The 16,228-nt window shown below is 38.8% G+C and overlaps 20 non-coding genes across 20 annotated transcripts; all 20 read left to right on the plus strand.

The window, feature by feature from the left end:
- The first annotated feature begins 340 nt into the window (after positions 1 to 340).
- trnat-cgu (transfer RNA threonine (anticodon CGU)) lies at positions 341 to 413 on the plus strand. The gene has a single exon. It is a non-coding gene; the product is annotated as a tRNA-Thr (tRNA).
- Positions 414 to 678: 265 nt separating this feature from the next.
- Positions 679 to 751, plus strand: trnam-cau (transfer RNA methionine (anticodon CAU)). Its single transcript has one exon. It is a non-coding gene; the product is annotated as a tRNA-Met (tRNA).
- Positions 752 to 1,359: 608 nt separating this feature from the next.
- On the plus strand, positions 1,360 to 1,432 carry trnam-cau (transfer RNA methionine (anticodon CAU)). Its single transcript has one exon. It is a non-coding gene; the product is annotated as a tRNA-Met (tRNA).
- Positions 1,433 to 3,097: 1,665 nt separating this feature from the next.
- On the plus strand, positions 3,098 to 3,170 carry trnat-cgu (transfer RNA threonine (anticodon CGU)). Its single transcript has one exon. It is a non-coding gene; the product is annotated as a tRNA-Thr (tRNA).
- A 290-nt stretch (positions 3,171 to 3,460) lies between these two features.
- On the plus strand, positions 3,461 to 3,533 carry trnam-cau (transfer RNA methionine (anticodon CAU)). The gene has a single exon. It is a non-coding gene; the product is annotated as a tRNA-Met (tRNA).
- Positions 3,534 to 4,833: 1,300 nt separating this feature from the next.
- On the plus strand, positions 4,834 to 4,906 carry trnam-cau (transfer RNA methionine (anticodon CAU)). Its single transcript has one exon. It is a non-coding gene; the product is annotated as a tRNA-Met (tRNA).
- A 633-nt stretch (positions 4,907 to 5,539) lies between these two features.
- trnat-cgu (transfer RNA threonine (anticodon CGU)) lies at positions 5,540 to 5,612 on the plus strand. The gene has a single exon. It is a non-coding gene; the product is annotated as a tRNA-Thr (tRNA).
- A 290-nt stretch (positions 5,613 to 5,902) lies between these two features.
- trnat-ugu (transfer RNA threonine (anticodon UGU)) lies at positions 5,903 to 5,975 on the plus strand. The gene has a single exon. It is a non-coding gene; the product is annotated as a tRNA-Met (tRNA).
- Positions 5,976 to 6,588: 613 nt separating this feature from the next.
- trnam-cau (transfer RNA methionine (anticodon CAU)) lies at positions 6,589 to 6,661 on the plus strand. The gene has a single exon. It is a non-coding gene; the product is annotated as a tRNA-Met (tRNA).
- A 631-nt stretch (positions 6,662 to 7,292) lies between these two features.
- Positions 7,293 to 7,365, plus strand: trnam-cau (transfer RNA methionine (anticodon CAU)). The gene has a single exon. It is a non-coding gene; the product is annotated as a tRNA-Met (tRNA).
- A 633-nt stretch (positions 7,366 to 7,998) lies between these two features.
- trnat-cgu (transfer RNA threonine (anticodon CGU)) lies at positions 7,999 to 8,071 on the plus strand. Its single transcript has one exon. It is a non-coding gene; the product is annotated as a tRNA-Thr (tRNA).
- Positions 8,072 to 8,339: 268 nt separating this feature from the next.
- Positions 8,340 to 8,412, plus strand: trnam-cau (transfer RNA methionine (anticodon CAU)). The gene has a single exon. It is a non-coding gene; the product is annotated as a tRNA-Met (tRNA).
- A 966-nt stretch (positions 8,413 to 9,378) lies between these two features.
- trnat-cgu (transfer RNA threonine (anticodon CGU)) lies at positions 9,379 to 9,451 on the plus strand. Its single transcript has one exon. It is a non-coding gene; the product is annotated as a tRNA-Thr (tRNA).
- Positions 9,452 to 10,408: 957 nt separating this feature from the next.
- Positions 10,409 to 10,481, plus strand: trnam-cau (transfer RNA methionine (anticodon CAU)). The gene has a single exon. It is a non-coding gene; the product is annotated as a tRNA-Met (tRNA).
- Positions 10,482 to 11,102: 621 nt separating this feature from the next.
- On the plus strand, positions 11,103 to 11,175 carry trnat-cgu (transfer RNA threonine (anticodon CGU)). Its single transcript has one exon. It is a non-coding gene; the product is annotated as a tRNA-Thr (tRNA).
- A 957-nt stretch (positions 11,176 to 12,132) lies between these two features.
- trnam-cau (transfer RNA methionine (anticodon CAU)) lies at positions 12,133 to 12,205 on the plus strand. The gene has a single exon. It is a non-coding gene; the product is annotated as a tRNA-Met (tRNA).
- A 268-nt stretch (positions 12,206 to 12,473) lies between these two features.
- Positions 12,474 to 12,546, plus strand: trnam-cau (transfer RNA methionine (anticodon CAU)). Its single transcript has one exon. It is a non-coding gene; the product is annotated as a tRNA-Met (tRNA).
- An 855-nt stretch (positions 12,547 to 13,401) lies between these two features.
- On the plus strand, positions 13,402 to 13,474 carry trnat-cgu (transfer RNA threonine (anticodon CGU)). Its single transcript has one exon. It is a non-coding gene; the product is annotated as a tRNA-Thr (tRNA).
- Positions 13,475 to 15,093: 1,619 nt separating this feature from the next.
- trnam-cau (transfer RNA methionine (anticodon CAU)) lies at positions 15,094 to 15,166 on the plus strand. Its single transcript has one exon. It is a non-coding gene; the product is annotated as a tRNA-Met (tRNA).
- Positions 15,167 to 15,778: 612 nt separating this feature from the next.
- Positions 15,779 to 15,851, plus strand: trnat-cgu (transfer RNA threonine (anticodon CGU)). The gene has a single exon. It is a non-coding gene; the product is annotated as a tRNA-Thr (tRNA).
- The last annotated feature ends 377 nt before the right edge of the window (positions 15,852 to 16,228 follow it).

Consider the following 16,228-nt stretch of genomic DNA (forward strand, 5'->3'; position numbering starts at 1 on the left):
CGTTGGTGCAGCATGCAGCGCGTCAGTCTCATAATCTGAAGGTCTTGAGTTAGATCCTCACACGGGGCAGCAAAGATTTTAAAAAGAAAGTGTTGTCTGAAGAATAAGTGACAATTAATTCTCAGATGTTTTGGACTTTCAGACAATACATACTTTTGTTTCGGTGGATACCACATCTTAAGGTCGATATCTATATTTCATACTTTCGAATGAAATCATAGTTTTTTTCTCAGGTGTTGTGGACTTTCAGACCATACATTTTGGCATGGTGCTTACAACGTCAGTGTCAAAATCTGAAGGTCGGTATCGATATTTTTTCTTACACTTAACGATTTAATGTGCCTCGTTGGTGCAGCAGGCAGCGCGTCAGTCTCGTAATTTGAAGGTCGTGAGTTCGATTCTCACACGGGGCAGCAAAGCTTATAAAAAGACTGTTGTCTGATGGTGAAAATAAATTCTCAGTGGTTTTGGACTTTCAGACAATACATACTTTTGTCACAGTGGATACCACATCTTAAGGTCGATATCTATATTTTTTACTTTAGAATGAAATCATTGTTTTTTTCTCAGGTGATGTGGACTTTCAGACCATACATTTTGGCACAGTGCTTACAACGTTACTGTCAAAATCTGAAGGTCGTTATCGATATTTTTTCTTTACACTTAACGTTTAAATGTGCCTCGTTGGCGCAGCAGGCAGCGCGTCAGTCTCATAATCTGAAGGTCGTGAGTTCGATCCTCACACGGGGTAGCAAAGCTTATAAAAAGACAGTGTTGTCTGAAGGTGAAAATTAATTCTCAGTGGTTTTGGACTTTCAGACAATACATACTTTTGTCACGGTGGAAACCACATCTTAAGGTCGATATCAAATTGTTTTACTTTAGAATGAAATCATATTTTTTTTCTCAGGTGTTGTGGACTTTCAGACCATACATTTTGGCACGGTGCTTACAACGTCACTGTCAAAATCTGAAGGTCGTTATCGATATTTTTTCTTTACGCTCAATGTTTAAAAGTGCCTCGTTGGCGCAGCAGGCAGTGAGTCAGTCTCATAATCTGAAGGTCGTGAGTTCGATCCTCACACGGGGCAGCAAAGCTTATAGAAAGACAGTGTTGTCTGAAGGTGAAAATTAATTCTCACTGGTTTTGGACTTTCAGACAATACATACTTTTGTCACGGTGGAAACCACATCTTAAGGTCGATATCAAATTGTTTTACTTTAGAATGAAATCATTGTTTTTTTCTCAGGTGTTGTGGTTTTTCAGACCATACCTTTTGGCACGGTGCTTACAACGTCACTGTCAAAAAGTGAAGGTCGGTATTGATAATTTTTTCTTTCGAATTGTTTATTAGATGTGCCTCGTTAGCACAGTAGGTAGCGCCTCAGTCTCATAATCTGAAGGTCGTGAGTTCGATCCTCACACGGGGCAGCAATCCTGTTAATAAGAAAGTGTTGTCTGAAGATGAAGTGAAAATTAATTCTCAGTGGTTTTGGACTTCCAGACAATACATACTTTTGTCACGGTGGATACCACATCTTAAGGTATATATCTATATTTTTTTCTTTAGAATGAAATCATAGTTTTTTTCTCAGGTATTGTGGACTTTCAGACCATACATTTTGGCACGGTGCTTACAACGTCACTGTCAAAAAGTGAAGGTCGGTATCGCTAATTTTTTCTTTCGATTTGTTGATTAAATGTCCTTCGTTAGCGAGGTAGGTAGCGCGCCAGTCTCATAAGCTGAAGGTTGTGAGTTCGATCCTCACACGAGGCAGCAAACCTTATAAAAAGACAGTGTTGTGTAAAGGTGAAAATTAATTCTCAGTGGTTTTGGACATTCAGACAATACATACTTTTGTCACGGTGGAAACCACATCTTAAGGTCGATATCAAATTGTTTTACTTTAGAATGAAATCATTGTTTTTTTCTCAGGTGTTGTGGTTTTTCAGACCATACATTTTGGCACGGTGCTTACAACGTCACTGTCAAAAAGTGAAGGTCGGTATTGATTATTTTTTCTTTCGATTTGTTGATTAGGTGTGCCTCGTTAGCGCAGTAGGTACCGCGTCAGTCTCATAATCTGAAGGTCGTCAGTTCGATCCTCACACGGGGCAGCAAAGCTTTTAATAAGAAAGTGTTGTCTGAAGATGAAGTGAAAATTAATTCTCAGTGGTTTTGGACTTCCAGACAATATATACTTTTGTCACAGTGGATACCACATCTTAAGGTCGATATCTATATTTTTTACTTTAGAATGAAATCATTGTTTTTTTCTCAGGTGTTGTGGTTTTTCAGACCATACATTTTGGCACGGTGCTTACAACGTCACTGTCAAAAAGTGAAAGTCGTTATCGATATTTTTTCTTTACGCTTAACGTTTAAAAGTGCCTCGTTGGCGCAGCAGGCAGCGCGTCAGTCTCATAATCTGAAGGTCATGAGTTCGATCCTCACACGGGGCAGCAAAGCTTTTAAAAAAACACTGTTTTCTGAAGATGAAGTGAAAATTAATTCTCAGTGGAATTGGACGTTCAGACGATACATACTTTTGTCACGGTGCTTACAACGTCACTGTCAAAATCTGAAGGTCGGTATCCATATCTATATTTTTTACTTTAGAATGAAATCATTGTTTGTTTCTTAGGTGTTGTGGACTTTCAGACCATACATTTTGGCACGGTGCTTACAACGTCACTGTCAAAATCTGAAGGTCGGTATCTATATTTTTTCTTACACTTCATGCTTTAATGTGCCTCGTTGGTGCAGCATGCAGCGCGTCAGTCTCATAATCTGAAGGTCTTGAGTTAGATCCTCACACGGGGCAGCAAAGATTTTAAAAAGAAAGTGTTGTCTGAAGAATAAGTGACAATTAATTCTCAGATGTTTTGGACTTTCAGACAATACATACTTTTGTTTCGGTGGATACCACATCTTAAGGTCGATATCTATATTTCTTACTTTCGAATGAAATCATAGTTTTTTTCTCAGGTGTTGTGGACTTTCAGACCATACATTTTGGCACGGTGCTTACAACGTCAGTGTCAAAATCTGAAGGTCGGTATCGATATTTTTTCTTACACTTAAAGATTTAATGTGCCTCGTTGGTGCAGCAGGCAGCGCGTCAGTCTCGTAATCTGAAGGTCGTGAGTTCGATCCTCACACGGGGCAGCAAAGCTTTTAAAAAAACAGTGTTTTCTGAAGATGAAGTGAAAATTAATTCTCAGTGGTATTGGACGTTCAGACGATACATACTTTTGTCACGGTGCTTACAACGTCACTGTCAAAATCTGAAGGTCGGAATCCATATCTATATTTTTTACTTTAGAATGAAATCATTGTTTTTTTCTCAGGTGATGTGGACTTTCAGACCATACATTTTGGCACGGTGCTTACAACGTCACTGTCAAAATCTGAAGGTTGTTATCGATATTTTTTCTTTACGCTTAATGTTTAGAAGTGCCTCGTTGGCGCAGCAGGCAGCGCGTCAGTCTCATAATCTGAAGGTCGTGAGTTCGATCCTCACACGGGGCAGCAAAGCTTATAGAAAGACAGTGTTGTCTGAAGGTGAAAATTAATTCTCACTCGTTTTGGACTTTCAGACAATACATACTTTTGTCACGGTGGAAACTTAATCTTAAGGTCGATATGAAATTGTTTTACTTTAGAATGAAATCATTGTTTTTTTCTCAGGTGTTGTGGTTTTTCAGACCATACCTTTTGGCACGGTGCTTACAACGTCACTGTCAAAAAGTGAAGGTCGGTATTGATAATTTTTTCTTTCGAATTGTTGATTAGATGTGCCTCGTTAGCACAGTAGGTAGCGCCTCAGTCTCATAATCTGAAGGTCTTGAGTTCGATCCTCACACGGGGCAGCAATGCTGTTAATAAGAAAGTGTTGTCTGAAGATGAAGTGAAAATTAATTCTCAGTGGTTTTGGACTTCCAGACAATAAATACTTTTGTCACGGTGGATACCACATCTTAAGGTATATATCTATATTTTTTACTTTAGAATGAAATCATAGTTTTTTTCTCAGGTATTGTGGACTTTCAGACCATACATTTTGGCACGGTGCTTACAACGTCACTGTCAAAAAGTGAAGGTCGGTATCGCTAATTTTTTCTTTCGATTTGTTGATTAAATGTCCTTCGTTAGCGAGGTAGGTAGCGCGCCAGTCTCATAAGCTGAAGGTTGTGAGTTCGATCCTCACACGAGGCAGCAAACCTTATAAAAAGACAGTGTTGTGTAAAGGTGAAAATTAATTCTCAGTGGTTTTGGACATTCAGACAATACATACTTTTGTCACGGTGGAAACCACATCTTAAGGTCGATATCAAATTGTTTTACTTTAGAATGAAATCATTGTTTTTTTCTCAGGTGTTGTGGTTTTTCAGACCATACATTTTGGCACGGTGCTTACAACGTCACTGTCAAAAAGTGAAGGTCGGTATTGATTATTTTTTCTTTCGATTTGTTGATTAGGTGTGCCTCGTTAGCGCAGTAGGTACCGCGTCAGTCTCATAATCTGAAGGTCGTCAGTTCGATCCTCACACGGGGAAGCAAAGCTTTTAATAAGAAAGTGTTGTCTGAAGATGAAGTGAAAATTAATTCTCAGTGGTTTTGGACTTCCAGACAATATATACTTTTGTCACAGTGGATACCACATCTTAAGGTCGATATCTATATTTTTTACTTTAGAATGAAATCATTGTTTTTTTCTCAGGTGTTGTGGTTTTTCAGACCATACATTTTGGCACGGTGCTTACAACGTCACTGTCAAAAAGTGAAAGTCGTTATCGATATTTTTTCTTTACGCTTAACGTTTAAAAGTGCCTCGTTGGCGCAGCAGGCAGCGCGTCAGTCTCATAATCTGAAGGTCGTGAGTTCGATCCTCACACGGGGCAGCAAAGCTTTTAAAAAAACACTGTTTTCTGAAGATGAAGTGAAAATTAATTCTCAGTGGAATTGGACGTTCAGACGATACATACTTTTGTCACGGTGCTTACAACGTCACTGTCAAAATCTGAAGGTCGGTATCCATATCTATATTTTTTACTTTAGAATGAAATCATTGTTTGTTTCTTAGGTGTTGTGGACTTTCAGACCATACATTTTGGCACGGTGCTTACAACGTCACTGTCAAAATCTGAAGGTCGGTATCTATATTTTTTCTTACACTTCATGCTTTAATGTGCCTCGTTGGTGCAGCATGCAGCGCGTCAGTCTCATAATCTGAAGGTCTTGAGTTAGATCCTCACACGGGGCAGCAAAGAATTTAAAAAGAAAGTGTTGTCTGAAGAATAAGTGACAATTAATTCTCAGATGTTTTGGACTTTCAGACAATACATACTTTTGTTTCGGTGGATACCACATCTTAAGGTCGATATCTATATTTCTTACTTTCGAATGAAATCATAGTTTTTTTCTCAGGTGTTGTGGACTTTCAGACCATACATTTTGGCACGGTGCTTACAACGTCAGTGTCAAAATCTGAAGGTCGGTATCGATATTTTTTCTTACACTTAACGATTTAATGTGCCTCGTTGGTGCAGCAGGCAGCGCGTCAGTCTCGTAATCTGAAGGTCGTGAGTTCGATCCTCACACGGGGCAGCAAAGCTTTTAAAAAAACAGTGTTTTCTGAAGATGAAGTGAAAATTAATTCTCAGTGGTATTGGACGTTCAGACGATACATACTTTTGTCACGGTGCTTACAACGTCACTGTCAAAATCTGAAGGTCGGAATCCATATCTATATTTTTTACTTTAGAATGAAATCATTGTTTTTTTCTCAGGTGATGTGGACTTTCAGACCATACATTTTGGCACGGTGCTTACAACGTCACTGTCAAAATCTGAAGGTTGTTATCGATATTTTTTCTTTACGCTTAATGTTTAGAAGTGCCTCGTTGGCGCAGCAGGCAGCGCGTCAGTCTCATAATCTGAAGGTCGTGAGTTCGATCCTCACACGGGGCATCAAAGCTTATAGAAAGACAGTGTTGTCTGAAGGTGAAAATTAATTCTCACTCGTTTTGGACTTTCAGACAATACATACTTTTGTCACGGTGGAAACTTAATCTTAAGGTCGATATGAAATTGTTTTACTTTAGAATGAAATCATTGTTTTTTTCTCAGGTGTTGTGGTTTTTCAGACCATACCTTTTGGCACGGTGCTTACAACGTCACTGTCAAAAAGTGAAGGTCGGTATTGATAATTTTTTCTTTCGAATTGTTGATTAGATGTGCCTCGTTAGCACAGTAGGTAGCGCCTCAGTCTCATAATCTGAAGGTCTTGAGTTCGATCCTCACACGGGGCAGCAATGCTGTTAATAAGAAAGTGTTGTCTGAAGATGAAGTGAAAATTAATTCTCAGTGGTTTTGGACTTCCAGACAATACATACTTTTGTCACAGTGGATACCACATCTTAAGGTCGATATCTATATTTTTTACTTTAGAATGAAATCATTGTTTTTTTCTCAGGTGTTGTGGTTTTTCAGACCATACATTTTGGCACGGTGCTTACAACGTCACTGTCAAAAAGTGAAAGTCGTTATCGATATTTTTTCTTTACGCTTAATGTTTAAACGTGCCTCGTTGGCGCAGCAGGCAGCGTGTCAGTCTCATAATCTGAAGGTCGTGAGTTCGATCCTCACACGGGGCACCAAAGCTTTTAAAAAAACACTGTTTTCTGAAGATGAAGTGAAAATTAATTCTCAGTGGTATTGGACGTTCAGACGATACATACTTTTGTCACGGTGCTTACAACGTCACTGTCAAAATCTGAAGGTCGGAATCCATATCTATATTTTTTACTTTAGAATGAAATCATTGTTTTTTTCTCAGGTGATGTGGACTTTCAGACCATACATTTTGGCACGGTGCTTACAACGTCACTGTCAAAATCTGAAGGTCGTTATCGATATTTTTTCTTTACGCTCAATGTTTAAAAGTGCCTCGTTGGCGCAGCAGGCAGTGCGTCAGTCTCATAATCTGAAGGTCGTGAGTTCGATCCTCACACGGGGCAGCAAAGCTTATAGAAAGACAGTGTTGTCTGAAGGTGAAAATTAATTCTCACTGGTTTTGGACTTTCAGACAATACATACTTTTGTCACGGTGGAAACCACATCTTAAGGTCGATATCAAATTGTTTTACTTTAGAATGAAATCATTGTTTTTTTCTCAGGTGTTGTGGTTTTTCAGACCATACCTTTTGGCACGGTGCTTACAACGTCACTGTCAAAAAGTGAAGGTCGGTATCGATATTTTTTTCTTTCGATTTGTCGATTAAATGTGCTTCGTTAGCGCAGTAGGTAGCGCGTCAGTCTCATAATCTGAAGGTCGTGAGTTCGATCCTCACACGGGGCAGCAAAGCTTTTAAAAAAACAGTGTTTTCTGAAGATGAAGTGAAAATTAATTCTCAGTGGAATTGGACGTTCAGACGATACATACTTTTGTCACGGTGCTTACAACGTCACTGTCAAAATCTGAAGGTCGGTATCCATATCTATATTTTTTACTTTAGAATGAAATCATTGTTTTTTTCTTAGGTGTTGTGGACTTTCAGACCATACATTTTGGCACGGTGCTTACAACGTCACTGTCAAAATCTGAAGGTCGGTATCTATATTTTTTCTTACACTTAATGCTTTAATGTGCCTCGTTGGTGCAGCATGCAGCGCGTCAGTCTCATAATCTGAAGGTCGTGAGTTAGATCCTCACACGGGGCAGCAAAGATTTTAAAAAGAAAGTGTTGTCTGAAGAATAAGTGACAATTAATTCTCAGATGTTTTGGACTTTCAGACAATACATACTTTTGTTTCGGTGGATACCACATCTTAAGGTCGATATCTATATTTCTTACTTTCGAATGAAATCATAGTTTTTTTCTCAGGTGTTGTGGACTTTCAGACCATACATTTTGGCACGGTGCTTACAACGTCAGTGTCAAAATCTGAAGGTCGGTATCGATATTTTTTCTTACATTTAACGATTTAATGTGCCTCGTTGGTGCAGCAGGCAGCGCGTCAGTCTCGTAATTTGAAGGTCGTGAGTTCGATTCTCACACGGGGCAGCAAAGCTTATAACAAGACAGTGTTGTCTGAAGGTGAAAATTAATTCTCACTGGTTTTGGACTTTCAGACAATATATACTTTTGTCACAGTGGATACCACATCTTAACGTCGATATCTATATTTTTTACTTTAGAATGAAATCATTGTTTTTTTCTCAGGTGTTGTGGTTTTTCAGACCATACCTTTTGGCACGGTGCTTACAACGTCACTGTCAAAAAGTGAAGGTCGGTATCGATATTTTTTTCTTTCGATTTGTAGATTAAATGTGCTTCGTTAGCGCAGTAGGTAGCGCGTCAGTCTCATAATCTGAAGGTCGTGAGTTCGATCCTCACACGGGGCAGCAAAGCTCTTAAAAAGACAGTGTTGTCCGAAGATGAAGTGAAAATTAATTCTCAGTTGTTTTGGACTTTCAGACAATACATACTTTTGTCACAGTGGATACCAGATCTTAAGGTCGATATCTATATTTTTTACTTTAGAATGAAATCATAGTTTTTTTCTCAGGTGATGTGTACTTTCAGACCATACATTTTGGCACGGTGCTTACAACGTCACTGTCAAAATCTGAAGGTCGTTATCGATATTATTTCTTTACGCTAAATATTTAGAAGTGCCTCGTTGGCGCAGCAGGCAGCGCGTCAGTCTCATAATCTGAAGGTCGTGAGTTCGATCCTCACACGTGGCAGCAAATCTCTTAAAAAGACAGTGTTTTGTGAAAATGAATTCTCAGTGGTATTGGACGTTCAGACGATACATACTTTTGTCACGGTGCTTACAACGTCACTGTAAAATCTGAAGGTCGGTATCGATATCTATATTTTTTACTTTAGAATGAAATCATTGTTTTTTTCTTAGGTGTTGTGGACTTTCAGACCATACATTTTGGCACGGTGCTTACAACGTCACTGTCAAAATCTGAAGGTCGGTATCGATATTTTTTCTTACACTTAACGCTTTAATGTGCCTGCTTGGTGCAGCAGGCAGCGCGTCAGTCTCATAATCTGAAGGTCGTGAGTTAGATCCTCACACGGGGCAGCAAAGATTTTAAAAAGAAATTGTTCTCTGAAGAATAAGTGACAATTAATTCTCAGATGTTTTGGACTTTCAGACAATACATACTTTTGTTTCGGTGGATACCACATCTTAAGGTCGATATCTATATTTCTTACTTTCGAATGAAAGCATAGTTTTTTTCTCAGGTGTTGTGGACTTTCAGACCATACATTTTGGCACAGTGCTTACAACGTCAGTGTCAAAATCTGAAGGTCGGTATCGATATTTTTTCTTACACTTAACGATTTAATGTGCCTCGTTGGTGCAGCAGGCAGCGCGTCAGTCTCGTAATTTGAAGGTCGTGAGTTCGATTCTCACACGGGGCAGCAAAGCTTATAAAAAGACTGTTGTCTGATGGTGAAAATAAATTCTCAGTGGTTTTGGACTTTCAGACAATACATACTTTTGTCATGGTGGAAACCACATCTTAAGGTCGATATCAAATTGTTTTACTTTAGAATGAAATCATAGTTTTTTTCTCAGGTGTTGTGGTTTTTCAGACCATACAGTTTGGCACGGTGCATACAACGTCACTGTGAAAAAGTGAAGGTCGGTATCGATAATTTTTTCTTTAGATTTGTTGATTAAATGTGCTTCGTTAGCGCAGTAGGTAGCGCGTCAGTCTCATAATGTGAAGGTCGCGAGTTCGATCCTCACACGGGGCAGCAAAGATTTTAAAAAGAAAGTGTTCTCTGAAGATGAAGTGAAATTTAATTCTCAGATGTTTTGGACTTTCAGACAATACATACTTTTGTCACGGTGGAAACCACATCTTAAGGTCGATATCAAATTGTTTTACTTTAGAATGAAATCATTGTTTTTTTCTCAGGTGTTGTGGTTTTTCAGACCATACATTTTGGCACGGTGCTTACAACGTCACTGTCAAAAAGTGAAGGTCGGTATTGATATTTTTTTCTTTCGATTTGTTGATTAAATGTGCTTCGTTAGCGCAGTAGGTAGCGCGTCAGTCTCATAATCTGAAGGTCGTAAGTTCGATCCTCACACGGGGCAGCAAAGCTTTTAAAAAGACAGTGTTGTCTGAAGATGAAGTGAAAATTAATTCTCAGTTGTTTTGGACTTTCAGACAATACATACTTTTGTCACAGTGGATACCACATCTTAAGGTCGATATCTATATTTTTTACTTTAGAATGAAATCATATTTTTTTTCTCAGGTGATGTGTACTTTCAGACCATACATTTTGGCACGGTGCTTACAACGTCACTGTCAAAATCTGAAGGTCGTTATCGATATTTTTTCTTTACGCTTAATATTTAGAAGTGCCTCGTTGGCGCAGCAGGCAGCGCGTCAGTCTCATAATCTGAAGGTCGTGAGTTCGATCCTCACACGGGGCAGCAAATCTCTTAAAAAGACAGTGTTTTGTGAAAATGAATTCTCAGTGGTATTGGACGTTCAGACGATACATACTTTTGTCACGGTGCTTACAACGTCACTGTAAAATCTGAAGGTCGGTATCGATATCTATATTTTTTACTTTAGAATGAAATCATTGTTTTTTTCTTAGGTGTTGTGGACTTTCAGACCATACATTTTGGCACGGTGCTTACAACGTCACTGTCAAAATCTGAAGGTCGGTATCGATATTTTTTCTTACACTTAACGCTTTAATGTGCCTGCTTGGTGCAGCAGGCAGCGCGTCAGTCTCATAATCTGAAGGTCGTGAGTTAGATCCTCACACGGGGCAGCAAAGATTTTAAAAAGAAATTGTTGTCTGAAGAATAAGTGACAATTAATTCTCAGATGTTTTGGACTTTCAGACAATACATACTTTTGTTTCGGTGGATACCACATCTTAAGGTCGATATCTATATTTCTTACTTTCGAATGAAAGCATAGTTTTTTTCTCAGGTGTTGTGGACTTTCAGACCATACATTTTGGCACAGTGCTTACAACGTCAGTGTCAAAATCTGAAGGTCGGTATCGATATTTTTTCTTACACTTAACGATTTAATGTGCCTCGTTGGTGCAGCAGGCAGCGCGTCAGTCTCGTAATTTGAAGGTCGTGAGTTCGATTCTCACACGGGGCAGCAAAGCTTATAAAAAGACTGTTGTCTGATGGTGAAAATAAATTCTCAGTGGTTTTGGACTTTCAGACAATACATACTTTTGTCACGGTGGAAACCACATCTTAAGGTCGATATCAAATTGTTTTACTTTAGAATGAAATCATAGTTTTTTTCTCAGGTGTTGTGGTTTTTCAGACCATACAGTTTGGCACGGTGCTTACAACGTCACTGTGAAAAAGTGAAGGTCGGTATCGATAATTTTTTCTTTAGATTTGTTGATTAAATGTGCTTCGTTAGCGCAGTAGGTAGCGCGTCAGTCTCATAATGTGAAGGTCGCGAGTTCGATCCTCACACGGGGCAGCAAAGATTTTAAAAAGAAAGTGTTCTCTGAAGATGAAGTGAAATTTAATTCTCAGATGTTTTGGACTTTCAGACAATACATACTTTTGTCACGGTGGAAACCACATCTTAAGGTCGATATCAAATTGTTTTACTTTAGAATGAAATCATTGTTTTTTTCTCAGGTGTTGTGGTTTTTCAGACCATACATTTTGGCACGGTGCTTACAACGTCACTGTCAAAAAGTGAAGGTCGGTATTGATATTTTTTTCTTTCGATTTGTTGATTAAATGTGCTTCGTTAGCGCAGTAGGTAGCGCGTCAGTCTCATAATCTGAAGGTTGTAAGTTCGATCCTCACACGGGGCAGCAAAGCTTTTAAAAAGACAGTGTTGTCTGAAGATGAAGTGAAAATTAATTCTCAGTTGTTTTGGACTTTCAGACAATACATACTTTTGTCACAGTGGATACCACATCTTAAGGTCGATATCTATATTTTTTACTTTAGAATGAAATCATATTTTTTTTCTCAGGTGATGTGGACTTTCAGACCATACATTTTGGCACGGTGCTTACAACGTCACTGTCAAAATCTGAAGGTCGTTATCGATATTTTTTCTTTACGCTTAATCTTTAGAAGTGCCTCGTTGGCGCAGCAGGCAGCGCGTCAGTCTCATAATCTGAAGGTCGTGAGTTCGATCCTCACACGGGGCAGCAAAGCTTATAAAAAGACAGTGTTGTCTGAAGGTGAAAATTAATTCTCAGTGGTTTTGGACTTTCAGACAATACATACTTTTGTCACGGTGGAAACCACATCTTAAGGTCGATATCAAATTGTTTTACTTTAGAATGAAATCATTGTTTTTTTCTCAGGTGTTGTGGTTTTTCAGACCATACCTTTTGGCACGGTGCTTACAACGTCACTGTCAAAAAGTGAAGGTCGGTATCGATATTTTTTTCTTTCGATTTGTCGATTAAATGTGCTTCGTTAGCGCAGTAGGTAGCGCGTCAGTCTCATAATCTGAAGGTCGTGAGTTCGATCCTCACACGGGGCAGCAAAGCTTTTAATAAGAAAGTGTTGTCTGAAGATGAAGTGAAAATTAATTCTCAGTGGTTTTGGACTTCCAGACAATATATACTTTTGTCACAGTGGATACCACATCTTAACGTCGATATCTATATTTTTTACTTTAGAATGAAATCATTGTTTTTTTCTCAGGTGTTGTGGTTTTTCAGACCATACATTTTGGCACGGTGCTTACAACGTCACTGTCAAAAAGTGAAAGTCGTTATCGATATTTTTTCTTTACGCTTAATGTTTAAAAGTGCCTCGTTGGCGCAGCAGGCAGTGCGTCAGTCTCATAATCTGAAGGTCGTGAGTTCGATCCTCACACGGGGCAGCAAAGCTTTTAAAAAAACAGTGTTTTCTGAAGATGAAGTGAAAATTAATTCTCAGTGGAATTGGACGTTCAGACGATACATACTTTTGTCACGGTGCTTACAACGTCACTGTCAAAATCTGAAGGTCGGTATCTATATTTTTTCTTACACTTAATGCTTTAATGTGCCTCGTTGGTGCAGCATGCAGCGCGTCAGTTTCATAATCTGAAGGTCGTGAGTTAGATCCTCACACGGGGCAGCAAAGATTTTAAAAAGGAAGTGTTGTCTGAAGAATAAGTGACAATTAATTCTCAGATGTTTTGGACTTTCAGACAATACATACTTTTGTTTCGGTGGATACCACATCTTAAGGTCGATATCTATATTTCTTACTTTCGAATGAAATCATAGTTTTTTTCTCAGGTGTTGTGGACTTTCAGACCATACATTTTGGCACGGTGCTTACAACGTAATCGTCAAAATCTGAAGGTCGGTATCGATATTTTTTCTTACACTTAACGATTTAATGTGCCTCGTTGGTGCAGCAGGCAGCGCGTCAGTCTCGTAATTTGAAGGTCGTGAGTTCGATTCTCACACGGGGCAGCAAAGCTTATAAAAAGACTGTTGTCTGATGGTGAAAATAAATTCTCAGTGGTTTTGGACTTTCAGACAATACATACTTTTGTCACGGTGGAAACCACATCTTAAGGTCGATATCAAATTGTTTTACTTTAGAATGAAATCATTGTTTTTTTCTCAGGTGTTGTGGTTTTTCAGACCATACATTTTGGCACGGTGCTTACAACGTCACTGTCAAAAAGTGAAGGTCGGTATTGATATTTTTTTCTTTCGATTTGTCGATTAAATGTGCTTCGTTAGCGCAGTAGGTAGCGCGTCACTCTCATAATCTGAACGTCGTGAGTTCGATCCTCCCACGGGGCAGAAAAGCTTTTAAAAAGACAGTGTTGTCTGAAGATGAAGTGAAAATTAATTCTCAGTTGTTTTGGACTTTCAGACAATACATACTTTTGTCACAGTGGATACCACATCTTAAGGTCGATATCTATATTTTTTACTTTAGAATGAAATCATATTTTTTTTCTCAGGTGATGTGGACTTTCAGACCATACATTTTGGCACGGTGCTTACAACGTCACTGTCAAAATCTGAAGGTCGTTATCGATATTTTTTCTTTACGCTTGATGTTTAGAAGTCCCTCGTTGGCGCAGCAGGCAGCGCGTCAGTCTCATAATCTGAAGGTCGTGAGTTCGATCCTCACACGGGGCAGCAAAGCTTATAAAAAGACAGTGTTGTCTGAAGGTGAAAATTAATTCTCAGTGGTTTTGGACTTTCAGACAATACATACTTTTGTCACGGTGGAAACCACATCTTAAGGTCGATATCAAATTGTTTTACTTTAGAATGAAATCATAGTTTTTTTCTCAGGTGTTGTGGTTTTTCAGACCATACATTTTGCCACGGTGCTTACAAGGTCACTGTCAAAAAGGGAAAGTCGTTATCGATATTTTTTCTTTACGCTTAATGTTTAAAAGTACCTCGTTGGCGCAGCAGGCAGGGCGTCAGTCTCATAATCTGAAGGTCGTGAGTTCGATCCTCACACGGGGCAGCAAAGCTTTTAAAAAAACAGTGTTTTCTGAAGATGAAGACGATACATACTTTTGTCACGGTGCTTACAACGTCACTGTCAAAATCTGAAGGTCGGAATCCATATCTATATTTTTTACTTTAGAATGAAATCATTGATTTTTCTCAGGTGATGTGGACTTTCAGACCATACATTTTGGCACGGTGCTTACAACGTCACTGTCAAAATCTGAAGGTCGTTATCGATATTTTTTCTTTACGCTGAATGTTTAAAAGTGCCTCGTTGGCGCAGCAGGCAGTGCGTCAGTCTCATAGTCTGAAGGTCGTGAGTTCGATCCTCACACGGGGCAGCAAAGCTTATAGAAAGACAGTGTTGTCTGAAGGTGAAAATTAATTCTCACTGGTTTTGGACTTTCAGACAATATATACTTTTGTCACAGTGGATACCACATCTTAACGTCGATATCTATATTTTTTACTTTAGAATGAAATCATTGTTTTTTTCTCAGGTGTTGTGGTTTTTCAGACCATACATTTTGGCACGGTGCTTACAACGTCACTGTCAAAAAGTGAAAGTCTTTATCGATATTTTTTCTTTACGCTTAATGTTTAAAAGTGCCTCGTTGGCGCAGCAGGCAGCGCGTCAGTCTCATAATCTGAAGGTCGTGAGTTCGATCCTCACACGGGGCAGCAAAGCTTTTAAAAAAACAGTGTTTTCTGAAGGTGAAAATTAATTCTCACTGGTTTTGGACTTTCAGACAATACATACTTTTGTCACGGTGGAAACCACATCTTAAGGTCGATATCAAATTGTTTTACTTTAGAATGAAATCATAGTTTTTTTCTCAGGTGTTGTGGTTTTTCAGACCATACATTTTGGCACGGTGCTTACAACGTCACTGTCAAAAAGTGAAGGTCGGTATCGATAATTTTTTCTTTCGATTTCATGATTAAATGTGCTTCGTTAGCGCAGTAGGTAGCGCGTCAGTATCATAATCTGAAGGTCGTGAGTTAGATCCTCACACGGGGCAGCAAAGATTTTAAAAAGAAAGTGTTGTCTGAAGAATAAGTGACAATTAATTCTCAGATGTTTTGGACTTTCAGACAATACATACTTTTGTTTCGGTGGATACCACATCTTAAGGTCGATATCTATATTTCTTACTTTCGAATGAAATCATAGTTTTTTTCTCAGGTGTTGTGGACTTTCAGACCATACATTTTGGCACGGTGCTTACAACGTCAGCGTCAAAATCTGAAGGTCGGTATCGATATTTTTTCTTACACTTAACGATTTAATGTGCCTCGTTGGTGCAGCAGGCAGCGCGTCAGTCTCGTAATTTGAAGGTCGTGAGTTCGATTCTCACACGGGGCAGCAAAGCTTTTAAAAAGACAGTGTTTTCTGAAGATGAAGTGAAAATTAATTCTCAGTGGAATTGGACGTTCAGACGATACATACTTTTGTCACGGTGCTTACAACGTCACTGTCAAAATCTGAAGGTCGGTATCCATATCTATATTTTTTACTTTAGAATGAAATCATTGTTTTTTTCTTAGGTGTTGTGGACTTTCAGACCATACATTTTGGCACGGTGCTTACAACGTCACTGTCAAAATCTGAAGGTCGGTATCTATATTTTTTCTTACACTTAATGCTTTAATGTGCCTCGTTGGTGCAGCATGCAGCGCGTCAGTCTCATAATCTGAAGGTCGTGAGTTAGATCCTCACACGGGGCAGCAAAGATTTTAAAA

The sequence above is a fragment of the Salmo salar genome, chromosome 02, assembly GCF_965601325.2.
Source record: "Salmo salar chromosome 02, fSalSal1, whole genome shotgun sequence".
In the NCBI taxonomy this organism is placed as follows: domain Eukaryota; kingdom Metazoa; phylum Chordata; class Actinopteri; order Salmoniformes; family Salmonidae; genus Salmo; species Salmo salar.